This window comes from Chlamydotis macqueenii, chromosome 1 (assembly GCF_036417535.1).
Source record: "Chlamydotis macqueenii isolate bChlMac1 chromosome 1, bChlMac1.mat, whole genome shotgun sequence".
Lineage (NCBI taxonomy): Eukaryota > Metazoa > Chordata > Aves > Otidiformes > Otididae > Chlamydotis > Chlamydotis macqueenii.
In genome coordinates this window covers 109,289,629-109,308,779 of record NC_141556.1, presented here as the reverse complement: position 1 = coordinate 109,308,779, position 19,151 = coordinate 109,289,629, and the positions used below count along the sequence as shown (strand labels likewise).

At 39.0% G+C, this 19,151-nt stretch overlaps 1 protein-coding gene across 3 annotated transcripts in view; it reads right to left on the bottom strand.

Moving 5' to 3' along the window:
- Positions 1–2,588: 2,588 nt before the first annotated feature.
- The window catches only part of LOC147602243 (uncharacterized), a 235,535-nt gene continuing 218,972 nt past the window's right edge, over positions 2,589–19,151 (bottom strand). For all 3 annotated transcript variants that reach the window (XR_015260746.1, XR_015260745.1, XM_086764023.1), the window contains one exon: positions 2,589–2,651. The gene's annotated coding sequence lies outside the window, so the exon portion shown is untranslated. The remainder of the gene's footprint in view (positions 2,652–19,151) is intronic.

The following is a 19,151-nucleotide window of genomic DNA, read 5'->3' as shown; positions in this document are numbered from 1 at the left end:
TGCTTTAGTCACCAGGCAATCATTCCAGCATCCTACCCCACAAATACCAACAGAATAGGGGACTCATCAAAACCACAAATAATATTGAAAATACTTTGATTCATGTTTTAAGTCTGTGGAGAGCCATTGAAGGTGCCAAATCAGCTCCCATTTCATTACCAGTAGAAAAGATCAGCACCATCCTCCATGTTGAGCTGCACATCATCAACTGTATTCAGCCAAACTCCTCACCTCATCACAGGGTTCATAAGCCAGGATCCAATTAATTCATGGACATGTACAAAATACATAGAATGACATATTACGTCCATGGAGCAGAAGTATTTACTGTAGCTCATTTTCCTACTTCATGAAGTCTACAGTCATCACCATTAAGGACAAAAAAAGCCCATAAACGAAGCCAGTAAACAGATTTTAATGATCAAACTTCTTTTGTGGGTCTAATCTCTTCCCTTGAACTGGTTTTCTTAAAAAAATGTCTTGGATTGAGAAACTTATTTTATCCAGAAATACAGACTAGGTGATCCTTGGGAGCGGAGTGCAAAAGTACAAGGGTACGAAGGGTACAGGGAAGAGGTGGGAGAAAATGTTTATCCACTAAAAATGCAGTTTAGATGATCCAGATGAATTTGACTTAATTCTTTTAATAAAATAAAATTATTTTGTTCTTTAAAGATAGGTGTGGAGAAATCTTATGGAAATGTATTGATTTTTATTTCAGAAAAATGATTCATGATACTTAAAGAAACAAATACTTTTTAAAAAAAATGAAATTAATTTTTTTATTTCAGTCACAATGGCTTATGTCCTCAGATTTTTCATAATGATGAAAAAACCACTTATTATTTCAAATCAATTCAAGCATTACAATTTATATTTGAAAGGCCAGTGACATAAGAAGCTCCTTAGGAGACTCCTTGTTTTAAGAAGAATAGAGATTGTCAACAGCCATCTTTTTGCTAGAGTTGTTAAAATTATATTTTTAACAGATTTACTTATTGTTGATAATTATATCTTGCAATGTTCCGAAGAAAATACCATAAAAAATTTTCAAACCTGAGTTATGAACCTTGGAGGAATGACTGACTTGGACACGTCAAAGATCCTTGACCATTTGTCCCTTGTCACAAATCTTTTAATATGAAACGCTTTTAAGAAGTCCTAAAGATTAACCTTTGAAATCACTAGGTGTTTTTTAATCCAAGATTTCCCTCTTGCTTGCAAGACTGATTGAAGACTAATTTGCAAATAAAATCCAGGAATATCAAACTAAGGGAACCTAAAAGAGACCAATAGCTGAAGCCTACTTCTGTTTTTTAAAGGAAATAAAGATATTGGGAATAGTGGGTTTGAAATGAATTTCCAGGAGAATTTTCAAGGGATGAACTGAGATCAAGAAAGCTTTCTAGGTGTTGGCAGCACTGCAGAAAACACCAACGATAAGAAGTTAGAATGATGAGAAAATGGTAAGAGACCATTTCACCTAAAATAAAGATGAGGTTAACAGTAATGATAAAGTGATAGAGCTATGGAACATTTCAACATAAGAAAGACAAAGACTTACACAGGAACATCGTGTTTTATTTACTGTTTTGTCTGCATTTAGTTATTTTAACCAGAGCTAAGAAGAGTCTACTGAAAAGCACAGGAACTTTAAATCTAAGGCAAATCATATCTGTATACTTTGAAGAAAATATTACATACAAAATAGTATCTTTAATTCATTTTGTTCACCCTTTTCCCTCCCAACAAGGTATCACAACACTCTATGAGAAGCACAAAAAAAAAAGGAACAAATTGGGTGTAGGCAATGGTAAAGATCTATTGAATGCAAATGATACTGCCCAACTCCTTCATTAAAAGCCATAACAATAAAAGAGATGGCCAAAAGGTGTTTTCTGCAAACTGTACCTACAGCATACAACAACAGTCAATCAAACTGGAATTCCACAGGTAAGACATACAAGCCAGCCTACCAGCCTATGCACACTAAGACTGCAAATTGGTGCTTCACCTTGATTTTTTGGTATCCAGCAAATGAGATCACTAACTGTAATTTCCTTCATTTTATAATTGCATTTTATTAATTTCAGATCTAGAGGAAAGGTGTTTATAAATTTCCAAAGCCATCTCCACTTCCCAACAGCCACTCCAGTGTTGCTATGCCATTGCTGTGATGCTAAACCACCACATTTGGAGTTTTCATCATGGAATCTTTTTTGCAATGCTGGTATCCTGGTAGGTAGAGGGAAACTGATAGCACCGAGTGAAAAAAAAAAAAGCTCAACTTGCAAGGCTTCGAAAAAACACAAATATCAACGCAAAGTGTGAGGAAACCAGGAGAATGAGCAAAGAGAAGAAGGGAGAGAGAGAGAATAAAATTAAACACATCTGGAAAAGAAACTACTTTTCTAACTGAAAACTATAGAAGTCTGGAAATAACAGATTTTTTAAATTTAGAACGTGACAACAGCATTTTGAACATCTTTATAATAGATTTTCTCCAACAATACAAAACACCAGTCTCTCAGAATTAGTTGCCTAATGTCTGGAAAACACTTTTATGAAAAAAAATGTGACTATGCGTATTTGCTTACCTGGTCAGTTAAACAAAATTCACTGGCCTGAGCAGAATGCATTGTAATAGAAATCTGTAAAAGAAAAAAAAGAACAAAACCCAGATGTTGAATTATTATTTATTTTTCTCTCTCATACTTTTGATGACAAATTAGTAACAATTAGTGTTTGTTTTTATATAGAAATTGCAAGCAGCAAAATCACACTAAACAAAAAGCTTCTTAAAATCTATTAGGTTTTTGTTTTCTGAAAGGAGTCCTGACTGTGTGGCAGGATTACATGCATAAACAATAGTACTAAAACCATCAGACATACTATACCGTGCTATTCAAAAAGGATTAAAGGTATCTGTTATGTAGCTGGTATCAACTTTTGTGTCTTTTTATTCAAACACAAATGTACAGCTATCATTATTTCCTAAGCAAACATTCTTCATGAAACATTTTTCAGGGCACTTCTTGAATATACAGAGTTTATTTACTTTCTATAACATTTCACGTAAACATAGTATGAAAAGAACATTATTAAGACTATAATGTGATTAATATAAATATCAGAAAATGCCAAATACTAGCCTGCCTGTGCAAGTTTTATTTCTTCAATGAGTATAGGATATGCTACAGCTGTTAATTGCTTAGTCATATAGTATTCTCCATGGGAACTCCTTTTCATTCCTTGTACAAATAGACATTCAAAAAGTTCAAGCACTGATATTTTGTATTAATTTCATTACTTAACATGTGGACTGGAGAGACATTCATGGAGCAGTATTCAAATCCTGACAGAAAAGCTGCAATACTTTGCTATAGTCATAGAATCATAGAATGGTTAGGGTTGGAAGGGACCTTCAAAGGTCATCTAGTCCAACCCCCCTGCAAGGAGCAGGGACATCTCCAACCAGATCAGGTTGCTCAGAGCCTCATCCAGCCTGGCCTTGAACGTTTCCAGGGATGGGGCATCCACCACTTCTCTGGGCAACCTGTTCCAGTGTTCTACAACTCACATTGTAAAAAACTTTTTCCTAATACCTAATCTAAATCTACTTCCCTCTATTTTGAAACCATTACCCCTCGTCCTGTCACAACAGGCCCTACTGAACAGTCTCTCCCCATCTTTCCTGTAGGCCTCCTTTAGGTACTGGAAGGCCACTATAAGGTCTTCCCGGAGCCTTCTCTTCTCCAGGATGAACAGCCCCAACTCTCTCAGCCTGTCCTCACAGGAAAGGTGCTCCATACACTCTAATCATGATAGCTTTGACTGTGTTGCAAACACTGCACAACTCAAGTTCAGCAAATTCTTCTGGAGGAATAAGATTGTTCCAGGTGAGTTCCTTGGTGCTAAGAGATCAAGCTGAAAAGTGAATACTTAAGTTGGGTCACATGGGCTCAATTTTTTTCAGAGGACTTAGCATTACACAGCCATTTATACATTCAAGGTACTGCTCACAACAATTTCAGTTGGAGACATAAATACCAAGCACATTACAAATTAAGTGACAAACTGAGGTTACAAAAATGGGGCATAAGCAATTGCTGACCATCTCTAAAAACTTGATGCAATGCACTTCACACCTTGGTGTGTGAGCTCTGTGGTAAATCAGAGGACTGCATTTTATCCTTCAGGACTTAAATGAACTTTGTCATGAGACTTTTTCTTGTCCTGAGACAGTCTCAGTCACTAGATACTTTCCACTTTCTGCTTCTGAACAAGACTCTTCCTTACTACAAACCAAATTCACTCTCAGAAATCGCTCATCCACTCACTGTCTAGATCAAGGACAGTATGAATAAAAAGTGTGTTACCAAGTAAGGAAAGATTCCCACAGTGCATTTGCAGAGGATGGTTACATCAGTCTGCACAAGCCACGCTAATACTGTTTGACCTTACCACTTTACCACTTCAATAATGTTATAACACAGGTTTTCTTGATAACGTCTGTTTGCTGGAATGTGTAGATGGTCCTCCTTTAAGTCAGGGAATAACTGTCAGCATACCATCCTTTCTGCAAACTGGTGTGACAGAAGGGTCATTTGGTAGTGTTTCACTAAATACTTGCTGACAGCAAGGAAACTGGCTAAAGAAACATAGTTTCCATCCTGGACTCTGGAAAAGAAGTCTTACAATGGGAAGTGTCATATGATATCAATGAAAGACTCCTGAAAAATACTATGGTAACACAGAAGAACAGCTCTGTCGTCTCTCTTCCAATCACTCGAGACAGTAGATTTCGGTATATGGAACATCATTCCATATATGAGTATTGGCCAGTGCATCTTGCATTTTTCACTAAAAGGAAAGCCAGTGACCATGATGCTGAGAATTTTGGAATGGACCAATAACTGCAACAAGGAAGGGTATAGACAAACTGCAAACCCTGCCAGATCAGCCCAATTATCAGCAAAGCCTAGAGTGTATGTTGCTAATAAAAGATAGTTTGTTCTTGGTTACACTAGCATCCTGATTTAAAAACTGGGATTTGGATCAAACAACTTTGAGCTGAAAAGATCACATCCTCACCATTTCCTTAGCCACCTGCCTGTTTGTGATTTTTCAGAACTTCTGTCTCATTTTAGAAAGATTTATCATGGAGGTTATCTTCCTAGCCCAAACTACAGTTCTGAGTTTGCACCACCATACTGATGCAATTGCATAAGTCACTGTAGGTAAAACAGTTTCTCTGCTCAAACCTAACAGCAGGAATGTTTTCAGCAGTTTAACAACAAGAGAGTTTGAGCAAATGCAAAATCAGTGAAAAGATGACTGATGATAGGATAAAGGATAAACTAAAAAGCGGTCATTGTGCTTTTTTAAGATTGGCTCTACATGATCCTTCATTCTGAGGTTCTACATAGAACAGAAGTGCAATGAGTTTTACTAGGAAAAAAAGAAAAAAAAAGAAATAAACGCCAGAAAACATAACCAGAACCCATACTGCTATGCAAACAACTGGACAAGCAGTCCAAATGTGTTCAGAACAGTGAGAAATTCAGAATACCTGTCTCTCCATGTTTAACTAAAGCCATGTTTCACTGAGTAAGACTAACACTTTGTGCTCTTAAAGTCAACAGTCTCAGCGATAATGGTTCATCTACCTTTTCCTGACAGTATTATAAGAGAAGCTTTAGATTTGAACTCCAGCACCACCAGTTATATCCCACCATCCTCAATCACTCATGATTAGACTCCAGAACCAAGTACATCAGACATGGTCCTGATGATTACATTTGTTTAGCATTCGAGAACAAATTATCTTTCCCTGTTAGACTTTTGGGCAGCCTTTCAGTAACAACACGATATGCATGAAAACTAGCAAGAGTAAGTGGGTTAATGACAGACCAGATGCAATTGGCTTATCTTGGCCACATCTAGAAGCTTTGATGGACCTCCATCCCTGCTGATGAAGGCATTGCTGCCAGCACTCCTGTACTAGCTAAAAACTCTGAACATATGACTCTGCTCCAGGACAAAAAGACACCTTTTGGCATCAGTAGCTCCACTTCCTTCATTAATTATGTCATAGCCTCTTTCAGAACAAAAAATATTGCTCATCTCTCCTTAGTCCACTTACCTCTGTATTGCTAAGAGAAAGTAACTTGGATTCTTTACCTTCTAGTGAATCACAAACAAACTGGTATCCCTGCTCCCACTGGAGGAACAGGAAACATGAAAAGTCTGATGAGGGAAGACAGGACTTTTTATTTATTATAATGTCGAAGCAGAAAATGAATCAAGCTTGCCTTCTAGTTTGTAGAATTTGCAGACACAGTCACCAACTTATTCTTGTAAAATGGAGCACATATGATATGATATAAAAAGCAACAAGGTACTGAGACAACTATAATGTAACTCTAAATATACTATTTTTACAGTCACTTTTCAGAGGAGAACAATGTTGTTATTCTGTTTTTATCCTTTAAACATTTAAGAGTAATCCTATTTTATGCATATTAATTTTAAGTCATTCATAACAAGATTTGCAAAGGTAGTGATTTCAATGGGAGTTAATGGCTAAGTATCTTTATATGGAGCCACAACCTTCATCCTATTAAATCTCTACATATATTGTCTGCACACAAATCATCATAAAGCAGGCATTATTCAAGAAAGGACACAAAAGCAAGAGAAAAGCCCAATTAACAAGGAATTCCATGCAATTATGGAAGTTCGGAACTCGCCTGGGGTTGCGTTTGCCTGCAAATCATTGGGAAAAGATGAAAAGGGAAGAGTTTGTTTCATCCCCACTTCCAAAGTGTCATTTTCACTTCAGCTCTACATTATTAATTTTTAAAAGCTGAAGTATTAGGACTTCTACAAAGTCACAGGTTAGGAACAAAGATGCCATTAACTGGGTTTCTGGGGGATCTTTATTTTGCAATACTATCATCAGTGCTGGGGTGAGCCCTATCAATAGCTGAAAGCAACAGACCAGGGTTCTTGTCTATAGCTCTTGGGTGTTTGTAGATAATTAAACTGGCTTTTCTGACCCCATTCTTACAGACATTAAAGTCAGGTCAGCACAAATAATGGTGCAATGTACATTTTAAAGCCTAAACCTTTTCCCTCCAATTCCACACCCATTTATGTGAAAAAAAGAAAACAAATAAGAACTGAGGGCGAACAGAAATGGACACTGGCTAATTAAAGTAAGGATTTTTTTTAAGTACTAAAAACTGTTTTATTTTATTATTATAGACTCAAGCCTTTCCATACAAAATGGTGCTATAAATCCTCCAGCTAACAATGTAAAGTCAACAGATAAAAGAAATCTAACAGTCTATATGTCTGCCTAAGGGGCACTGAAAAAGTCTGAGAGACAGGGAGAATCACAGTTGAATAGCCTTGTGATAGCATCAAGGCATTTCAGGACAGCATATATTTCATTGCACAGTGGCCCTTTTCAAGTATAACGCTGTGATAGGATTCATACACCTTCTTACACCAGTAAAATACTTGGCTGGTGACAAAGACAGCCATGAATGTGTCTGGTGAACTCTGAGAGCTGCAAATTCCTGCCTTCCAGTGTGCAATGGTTTTTAGCCCCACGTCAGCTACCCGCAGCTCTCTGGCTTGGAACTGGGTTTCTGTTGAATTCAGATATATTACGATACGTTAGTTTTGGGGTGGCTAGAGGTGTTTATTTTCTCAGTTTTTATCCCTAACACTTTTCTAGAAAGCAACCAGTTCAGCCAAATAAGAGGCCCCAAGGTGATCCCCATGTTCATAATCAGCATGCAGTGACACAACACAGAGACACTGATTCCTCCAACTCAGACCTCCTGGGAGGGATAGCTGGCCATACAGACACTGTCAAGGCCAAAGGAAAGATCCACAGTTTGAGATGGACCTTACCCTGGCTGTCCTAATTAACGCTCCCATGAAATAGAAACATGACTGAATAAAGTGGAGGATGCTAAGTGCTTGCAACAGCCTGGGTTGAGCTGGAGCTGGACACTAACAACAGTGAGAGGAGACTCTGGCTACGTGGCTGTGGAGATAGTCCTCACTGTGGAAGCACCTGAGTGCCTAGGAGAGACCACCACCAGCCCAACAATGAAGTCCTATCTAAATTGATTAATTTTGCTCAGTGGGCAAAGCTCTGGTAGGCTTATTTACAATGTTTATAACAGAAGTAATGCAACAAACATGCAAAAAGCTTGCACTACTCAGCAGGGGACACTCCTACGCTCACAACTGAATGACAGTATGTTTGTTAAACAAGACTGGTTCTGACCCCATTATGCAGCTAAAACAAAATGAAAGTTCTATCACATACAACAGTATAAAACAATCTAAAAAAGTGTTAACTGAAATAAAATTATTTGCATTTTTCAAAACCAAAATTATGTCTTTTGGGAGGAAAAGACTACAAATATTGGAGACAGTGAGTTAGAAATGCATGCATAAATAGCCAACAGAATCCTCTAAATTTTCTTGAAAATGTTAGAGCTCTATGAAATTGAATGTTTCAAAAAAATCCCTTTTTTTTTTTTAATGCCTATTTCCAACTGAACAGGGTTAATCTGAAGAGACTGAGAAGTCATATTTAAGGCAAAAAAAATCTGAAGAAGTTATCTACCAGTACCTCAGCTACCATTAAAACTGAACTGGAGATTTTTGTGAGGAAAAAAGGTATATTCTGCATTTACAGTAAGTACGTAAGTACAACTAGAATCAAACTCTGTTTCTTTCTTATGTGTTTGTGTGAACAAACACAAACTATTTAGAGGGATTTTCTTTATATGATTTTTTAATGTTTTTATAATTTTTATTTTGTGGACAGTACTGTCTCAGATGCCTAATACAGAAAAGGAAACAAACTTTATTAAATGAATGGAACTTCTTCAAGGTTCTTGCAAATGTTGACTAATTTGAGGGTGAGAACTCATCACTTCTTTCCCCAGTGAGATCTATTCTATATCATAAGGCATCAAGTTCTCTTCAGGTCTCCAATTAGAGGTGAAGTTAGACTCAAATATTGGCTCTGCTAATTGCAGTCAGATTCCTACAACAATATACAAGCGCTGACCAATTTATCAAAACAAAGCTTAGATAACTATTCTCATCTTGTTAGTAGTAGTTTCACTCACTGCTAAAAAAAAAAGGATCACGTCTTTTAAGTAAAAGTCTTTTTCCTCTTAAAGTACTTAAAACAGGATTAATTTTTATATACTTACTAGGGGTTGGATTGCACTGTAAGCCCACTATAGCAGAAAAAGATAAGGAAAAGCTTCACTGCATCTGGAGGAGGACCAGAAGGCACATCCACAACTCCCACGCAGCCACTGTCCCCTGCAGCTCACTCCCCATGACAGCTACTTTGTCTGGCACCTGGAGCAGATCTACAGCCGGGTGACCATCCTGGGAGTCATCCAAGAAGCCTCTTTATTCCCCTTCAATGATCAAACAGCAGATTTCTGCTTTCCTATTGCTCCCTACAACTTCGCTGCCAGGGTCCAAAGTGTCTCCCTGTGGAGATAAAACCCCACATCCACATCCAAAGACTCACGACAGGTAAAGACATCCTACATACCTCTTCCAGACCTACACTTAAGAAGAAGTCCAACATGGTGCTTCACCTTCTGTTTTGCTGACTGACTGTGAATGCTATTGTTCGTTAAAAACTTACCATGACACTCGCCCCTGCTATGAGCTGTCTTACATGCCAGAACATTCAAACTTGGTGATATGCTACGCTTACAATCCATGCAGCGTAAAGCTGAATGCACTGTTGAATACAAAACATTACACAGGAGTAACAGCTCACAAACTGATCTTAGATACCTCACTATAAGTGCAGAGCAACTCCATTAAATCATAAAATAGAAAAAACCACATCCTGCCCAGCCCTGGCTTATTATATTACCATTTGGTTTTGATTTAAAAAAAAAAAAAAAAAAAACCCCAGTAAGCGTTACACTAGTTATTTATCTAGTAGAATACTTGTTTAAGATTTTTGGCACTATTTCAGTTGAGCTTTGTAATTGGTCTTGTAACATTTTTTAAAATACCACATAAATAGAAAACAGCATTTCAAAGAACTGCAAAGCTACAAGTTACATAACAATGGCTGCAAAGTGGAATCCATTTTAACTCATAATAGGTATAATTATCACAATAGAAATTAATCATGTTATATTTCAGTGCATCTTTAAAATGTTCCAGATGCTTTATGCTTGCAATACTTCATTTGTATTTACTTAAATTCTTATTAAACAAGGTTTGTACAGGAACAGTACATAGACCTGACAGCTAAACACCAGATTGCTCATTTTTTTTTCAGTAGTGTGACTAAACAGGAGAAAATTATATTTTGTTTGCTGCTGGCCCCCTCAAAGAAACCAAACAAAAACCTCAGCTAACAAACCTACCCAAATATAGTGCTATACAGGAGTTGAGATGAGATGACATGTTGCTTTGTTCTTTGTTTTTTTTCCTATAAAACTGCATAGTCTTAGTAAAGTAAAGAAAATAAAAGCAGAAAACAAAGGAAGAACTCTAATCCATGAGATTTGCAAAGATAGCCTTCTATGAATATTTCATCTTCCAAATCCAGTCTGAAACTCTGTCTGCTTACGCTTTGTCCTAACGATGATGCTCTTGCTTAAAATTTTGGTATCTGTTCCTAGGTAAATTCCAGTTCTTCTTTCCCAGCACAGCTTCAGTATTCCCTCTGTTGATTGTCTCATCTCTAAGTATTTTTCCACGTAAGTCACATCTCCCACCCATAACTATTTTCACATCAGGAACTTGTTGCCTGCACGGCCAGACACTTACCTACAACGCACTTTTCACTATCATGACTAAGAAAAAAGCTGTGGTTTCATCCCCCATGTGAGAGCCCAGCTCACTGCACACAGCCAGTCTGAGGTCTCCTCCTGGGGCCTGACGCCGACAACTGAAGCCAGTGGAATTTACAGCACCACCGTGACCTCTGCCTTTAACCTTGAAAAAGCTCTGTTATCTCTATAGCACCTTTCTTTTCTCTGGTAACACAGACAGATTCCTTTCAGAGATTTTTCAGCTGGAGGGAAGTATTTCAATAATTACTATTGCTTTGACTATTCTAATACAGAAATCTTCCCACACAAAATGTTTTTCTTGGCTGCAAACTATAAATCTTCTGATTTTTGATCCTTCTGTGATCTCCCTTGTCTTCATGACTACATCTACAACACTAGTCTTTCACTAGTCAAATACAGTAAACTGACATCTCTATTTCAGTAGCCACTACTGTCACTCTCTCCTACTTCTTTTCTCCAGCATATTCTCCTTTTCCTTTACCAATTCCCCAGTTATGGCTGGAGCTTTGTAATCTATCAAGAGCAAAATCCTGTTGTTATTTCCTATTGCCTCATTTTTCTTGCATTTTTTGTTCCTATCCCTGTATGTCTGACATCCATAAAGAAGTCTGAATTCTAAAAACATTCCCTCTTAAAAGTACTTGCTTATGTTCCTCCTCCACTGCCTTCTCTCTCAATGGAGAATTTGATAAGGCAGCTTTTTCAAGTTTCATCTCCTTGGACCAAGCATTTTGATTGTCATCTGCTTAGGTCATGTCCAGCCACAGCACAAAGAACTGTCTTCCATCAAGAAGCGTCACTTGTTTCTGACACAACCGCAGTTCAGTACACCACTGATCTTTCCATCCTCTTAGGTGTGTTGGTTCCTGTCTTCCAAGCTAAGTGGAGCAAGTTATTAAGAAAGCCCTTGGTGCATGGAGACAGCATATACACATTCCAGCTTAAACACTGCTTCAAGGTACTTAGACAAGCTTCATTACTGCATAATCCAAGCACTTAACAAGCTTTAGGTATCTATCCCCACAACAGCCCTGTATGAGATCCCTATTTTTACCTGACGGGGAACTGAAGCATAGGAAAACTACTTATGCTACTTAACCACAGGATATCTGTGATAACTCAGGAACCAAAGTTAAGTCTCTGAAAACCCCGACTAGCATGCTAATCTACAGACTATTCCTCCCACTTCCTAAATGATAAGGGTTCAGCAGATCTTATGTATGTATTTTTTTCCCCTGCTGCCCTTGCAATGATCAGTGCATAGATGAGCTATTCTGGCTGGCTTTAAGGCAAAGAAATGGGGTGTCTTTTCCTCCTCCTATACACCTTTAGCCATAAACTTTTTAGCCATTTGCATTTTGCTGTGTGCAGCACTTCTAATTTTAGTCTTTAATACAATAATAAATAATGTCCTTATAGTTATTACCAGATGTAGTTAAAGAAAGAAGAACAGAAGAAGGAGGAGAAGAAAGGAATGTGTTATGCGTGGTTTCTGTAGAGAATTCCAAAGCAACTGTGAAATCTATGCTATTTCCAGTACCATCTTGTTTCCTCTAATTCTGAATGTCTTTTGTACTGGTTATAGCTGTATGGTTTATTTTTATGTGAAAAAAAAAAAGGATTCTTCATTTTCTATCATCTATCTTTCAATTTACATTTTACTTACAAAAATATTTGCATTCTACTCATCTCTCCAAACTCTGATTTTTATGTAGAAATGTGGGGGATGTTGGCCTGTCTACTGTGGATCCAAAGAGTATCTCAAACAGCATTCATAAAAACCCAGCATATATTTGCATTATGCTATAAGAATTACATTAAATGAACTACAGAACCTGCAGTGGACTGAGGCCAAAATGAACCCATGGTATACAAACACCTAGAAATGTTTGTTTCTCCTCAGAAGCCTTCCTCCAGCATGTTCCCTCAGACCTTCCCATCTTGTATCTTCAGGCTTTTTCTCCTGGTACCTGATGCAATCATTAAACCCCCTGCAGCAGCCAGTGTGCACAATGGCACAAGCTGCACCCCTGTGCCTTGCTTGTAACCTGAGGCAATCAGTCATGGAGGTTACACCAAGGCTGTGGAGTTTGGTCTCAACCATCTAACTTTCTCTACCACTGAAAATCTTAGATAATATTCAATATATAGAGCTGAACTAAAACCAAGGTCAAGGTTCAAGATGAACTACAGATCATTAGAAGTTCTTTTCTGAGAGGGAAAAAAAAAAAAAAGTAGAACATTTTCATGTGCTATAACGACATCTGCCTCAGGAAAGTATGGTCCATCACATCATACTCCTCAAGACTCTTTGCCAAAGCTTTCCTCAAATATGGAGAAAAAAAAATAATCAAAATTCTAAGCATTGTTCTATTCAGGACAATGATATCCATGTTTTCCACCTTAAGACTTTACTGAAGAGTAGGATTTTGCCCATGCACCAAACAATCCTAGAGTCTGTTACCTATTCTGAAGAGACAGCTCCATTATACCATGAAGAAACACTGCCTACACAGAGACAGCAGCCAGAGGTAGCTACTATGACTTTGCTAGTACAACCCCTCAGAGACAAAATTATTACAATTTATTATCTGTATCAGATAGGTAAGTCTGCTGAAGTGGGGGGAAGGGACAGGAGAAAGAAGAGGAAAAGGTGATTAAGAGGAACAATGTTGTAAATCATGTGCCTAATGTAGACAAAAATTATAAAGAAAAATTATTTCCAGTGGACAGGTAGAACTTTGGGAACTAAAATGCTTCAGTTCCCCATTAAACAAAATTACAGTTTCCTAGGACTGGAATTGTACAACCTCTAGATCCATGTTCCTGTGAATTTCAAAACAAAACAAATATTCTTTCTAAATAGCTGCAAATTTATTAAACAGGCTATCTGCTTCAAACTGAAGCTTTTCCACACCCCATGAACTGATCAAGTCAACCTAAGGCTATTGTTTATATTCTTTAAGTTTCTCAAGGGAAGAGGGAAAGTACACCTGACAACGCAAAGTCCCTTTAGACAACTTGGACTGCAGCTATACGGCTTGTTTGGTCCTGTCCCTATGACAAAGTACAGTTTGTGCACAGGTGGAACTCTGAACATCTGTTATCTAGTTCACTTTATCATGTATAAACTACCAAACAATATCGAGAATTTTGAGAATAGCACCTTAAAATTAAGTCACAGGAACAACTACTGGTGCACTGCAGATGACATGTTATAATGTTACAATGTGCAGGGAAGTCATTTCTACCAATATATCTTATCCCTTGTTTCCATCCACACATTAGAGCCACAATGTCCATTTATGTATGAGTACATCTAGATTAAATTACCCCAGCTTATGGATGTGTCCCAAGCCTGAAGTTTTCAGCTGGGCTAGATCGAATTAAAAGGTGAAAAAAAAAAAAAAAGACATTCAAAACAAGGGCCTGCATGCCATGAAGCTTGGCGCAATCTTAAACCGTAACAAAGCCATGGATGAGTGTATGGCATTCACAAGTACCAACAGGCTAACATTTAGCTTGATATATCTTACAGATGGCAGTATTTTGCCACAGCGGGGAGAAGATCTTGGCAGAGAAGCACAAAAAAAACAATAAACACTGAAGTTTTTAGAACTGGATTTCCAGAAACTAGCCTCCATATTTGTGACATCTGAAGCTAGTCTGGAAATAAAGCCTTTAATTTCCTCTGTAGCTGTTGCCAAGAACACAAGGAAACCTTGAAAGGAGGAGGAGGAGATGAATGAAGCAGTGGAAGGTGAGGATTCTGTAGCAGCAGCAGGATGCTGATGTATCCTCCCATGACAGTGGAGAAAACACTAAAGATGGGTTTCCGTCTGCAAGGTCAAAAGCTCAGACTACCAAAAGTAAAGCTTAACTACCAAAAAAATCTCACTACCTAACATATTTGTGGAGGCTAAAGCTCTAGGGTACTCAGCCTTGCAACATCACAAAGGTCTTCTAGGAGCAGAGCTGCTTCTTTGGGAGTTAGCATTAGCTTTCCCATTAGCTCTACCTATAAAACCACCTTAACGTAGCCCAGGGAAAGAAGAGATTGGTTGACTCAACACTAGCACCAATAAAAAGCGGGATCTCAGTTAGCAGAAACCTCGCCTTGCATCCAGCGTGGCCCTCAGGGCTACAACAAAGAACAGTTTTCTGCATCTCTATCCCTGCTCCACTGGGGATGTGGGACTGCAGGGGTGAGGCCAGGGCCATGGGGCTGCCAGGGTGGTGCAGTGCCTTGCCTCTCCAACTAGCCCCTTCCCACAGCTCCCAGTGAGGTGAGCTGGGCCAGGATGGGGACAGTGACGAGGGTCAGCAATGAACCAGCCATCCCTAATTGCTGCCACAGGCCCTGGGCCTGGCCAGGAAGGCAGCCCCAGAGATGAGATGGGACAGGGTTGGGGTGGGGTGGTGCCTTGCTCAGCAGGGCCCAGGGCTGGGCAGGGGTGTGGTGTGTTGGGGCCAGGGTTTAAAAAGGCAGCTTTGAAGAGGAGGGTGAACCCCGTTGAGGTTTCTCACAGCTCTCTTAAAGACTGGACACCTGTGCCCTGAGACAAGGCATCAGGTGGAGGCAGGGAAGGGATGTGCTCAGAGCTCTGGCACATACAATTTGTACTCATAGAAACGTATGCATCATATACTACTGCTCTTCTGAGCATGCAGGCAGTGAATAAGCACAGTGTCAGCTTCATTGCCTTTGCGCCCTGGCCAGCCTCACTGAGTCCATGCGGGACCGTTGTGGTTCACTCTCTTCTTTCAGCAGGAGGATTTACTCATAACAAATTCCCACTCCTCCTGGGAAACAGGAGCCAGAAGGGATGGTGAGTCACCACTGCTTCCCCGCAGTGCCCCTCCGGCCACAAGCCTGTGCCTCATCATCCACACAGGAGAACCAGCAAAATCCCACATGATGCCTGAGGGATTTCTACTTCACAGTCTCTTACTAAAAGCAATATTTACCATCTAGAAGAAAAGGGGAGACTGTGCACAGGCCACTTTACGGTTTGATGTGCAAGACCTCAAGCAAACGTGAACTAGGCCTCCAGCCTTCTGTGGTCTTCATAGCAGTGGTCCTCAATCTACTGACTAAAAGCTTCTGGTAGCCTGTAAGATATTACAAGATAATTTCCAAATATACTGTAGGATTTAAAAACTGAGAAAGAAGACAACATACGCACATTCCTGCACATGCAAGCCAGTAGCATCCAAAGTTTTGCTTCATTTTTATCTGTTGGTAAATGAAAACCACTGCACTGTCACTGAAGAGGAAGGTCTTTGGTTTGTTTTTGTTCTCCAAAATGTTCAGTAGTCCTTTGATTAAATAGGATTGGGAATCACTACTAGAAAGCACCCATCACTGCAGCAGCTGAGCTCCTCCTTAGTAAATTAGATCTGCACTGTAACGGCACCGACTCAATTGAAAGGAGCTATTTGCTCTTCAACCCATTCTTTAATGTTTTTTAAAAAATTGTTGAGACTGAAAGAATGTTTTATAACAATCGTCTTGCTGCTGGTAGTGGAAATACTTTATCAAGAAGTGCTCTGAAAGATGTGTTGGGAGTTAGTCTTTCATATGAGAGACTCATTTACTGAGGGTAGTACTTTAGAAAGCCAGCTTGTCATTTCACAGCATTTTTCATTTCCTTGACCATTTAATGTCTAAATAAATCCAGTCAAATGATCTCCTCAGCTCCTAGATTTTGATATTTTTATTTCATATCTTTAACTTTGTACTCAGTTTCCCAGCTCCTGAAATAATAAGCTTTGCTGTTACCACAGTCAAGCTAGTCACTCTGTGAGCATAAGCCATCTAGTCACACTTTCCTTGAGACATCTTATGGGTTAAGGAAGAAAGCACAAACTTATACTAAAGTCATAAAACAATGGATTTTGTATTCTGATTTTTTCCTCCTCAAAAGCTCTTCCCCATTGCCATTAGACATACCTTCAGCCTCCAGCCTGCAAATCCTTCCAAAGTAATTCTGCCTGAACACTGCCCAGGAGGCAAATGAGCAAAGTAACCGTGAGCAGAGTGGTACACATCACCTAGCAGGCTATGCAGGTAACAAAGTGAAAAGCAGCTGCTACTTTTTTTTTTTTGCCACACAATGCCAAAGTCTACCTTAAAAAACTGCCCAAAGCTCATCAGAGATGGCTAAAATTCCAACACTTTCTCCAGTGAATTGCTCAATACCTTCTTCCTTAATCTGCACTAGATGAGAGCTTTTTAAAAAATGAGCAAGCATGACTCATTTTTATGACCAATGCACCATTCGCAAAATGCTTTCCAACCAGATTGCAGTTCAAATAAGACATGTGTATTGTTGCAAAACAAAATATGCTGGCTGAACAGAATGTATTCATCTATATTAGTTTTTCTTTCTAAATCCAGCACACTGGGAGCTAAATTAATCTGCTGAGTGCTAAACTCATCTACTGAGAGCTACTGTAGATTCAGGGAAATGTTTTGAGTGCTGTAGCAAACAAGTTTCACTCACTCAGGAGCCCTCTGTGGGCTGTTGGTGTTTTAACCATTTTGTCTGCTTTCAAGCAAGCAAGCAGCTGATAGATGGGGAAAATGCTCATTGATTTGCAGTGGCAGCACTAGAGCCAATCAGCCCTAGAACAAGGCACCATCATGAATCTCTCCAACTATGCATATTTATATGCAGCTGTCGTACCTCCAAGTCTCCAGTGAATACAAAGTGCTTGTGTGGCCACCAAGATGCACAATGCTATCCTGCAGCCCACTCTCACTTAACTATGGCAGGGGAAGATGGAATATACAGGAACACATTTCATTTTTCCTAGCTAGGCTACCCCAGTAAAGTAGATGTCTAATACGAGTATATTATACTCCCATAAATTCTTCATCCAGAGGCATTTTCAAAGGGCTAGATCATGTAAAAGAAACAAACATCTTGACAGAATATATTTTCAGGAGGGTAGGTTGAGCTACAACAATACGGTAAGACAGAAAAGCTGTCTTCCCAACAGTGTCGAAAAACCCCATGGTATTGAGGTAAGGGTAAGAGAATGAACCTTCCCTTCTGCTCGCTACAGCGGCGATGCACGGGCAGCACGCAGGGGCGCAAGAGTTATCTTGCAAATGTACCTCCTCAAGTCAGAAATGGGGGATGGCAAAGAGTGACACGAGGCTCTCCTTTTGGCTTAGCAAAATTTAAGACTTAAAAACATGCCAAAAAAGGGAGAGGCCCGTGGAGCTGAAAGAGAAGTCCTAGTAGAAACACAGATAGAGAAATGGCTCTGCGAAAAAGAAAAAGAGACCTGGCATTTGGCAGGTGGCTACTGAAGTAAATGCTCAAAGGATTCAAGGGGGCTGGCTAATCTATTTAATGGTCAAGCCATTACGTATCTATGGAACTACAATGACACCTTAAGTTGTTTCTTACAGTGTACGGGCCTGATTTCACACAAAGCTTCTACAGACTTATATCAGAAGAAAACAAATGCTGAAATCCAAACTGTGCAACATCCAAAAGGAGCTGAAACAAAGCCTACAGCCTCCAGGTATAGGTGAATGTGGCTGCCTCTGGTCAGGCTCACCACGGCTGGACTCAGTGGCACATCTCCTTGAGGGAAGTCCATCCTAGGAGCTCCCCTGGGTTACTAAGTTAGACAGAAAATGTACCCTCCCATGATAAGTTGGACCTTGCTGCTCAGTCACATGTGCAAACAAGGGTGCACACAAAAGGTTGAAATCTAAAATCATTAAAATCCAAAACAATAAATAAAAATAAGATTTTTATATATTCTTAAAACATCTTCATTGAGTTGCTGGGAATATTTGCATTTGCTAGTCCCTTGCAAGCAAGCCACGCTAAGACACAAAAGGGGAAAAAAAGAACAGGATAGAGTATTTTTGCATCTGGTGTTTACAATCGAAAAAGACTACAATCAAGTTTTATTTATTGTGGCAATCACATATAAACTTAACTCCTACTATGAAATTATTCTCATATTTTCAGTTTCAAAGAACAATAGAAAAAGACTTCCACTAAATGCCAAAAAGAAATCTCCTACATAGTATATATATAAATAAACCTGCTAATCTGAGAAAGATTATTACACAAATCTACATCATTATAAGATCAAACTCCAAGTGGTATTGTATCAAAATGATGAAAATCTTGTATGGATCAGGAAATGAAGCAAATGGACCTATTTTATCTTCAAGTTTATTACTGAAAATGGGTTTTATGATTTGCTGTGCATAGTTAAAGTGCTACCCAGACAAATTACAGC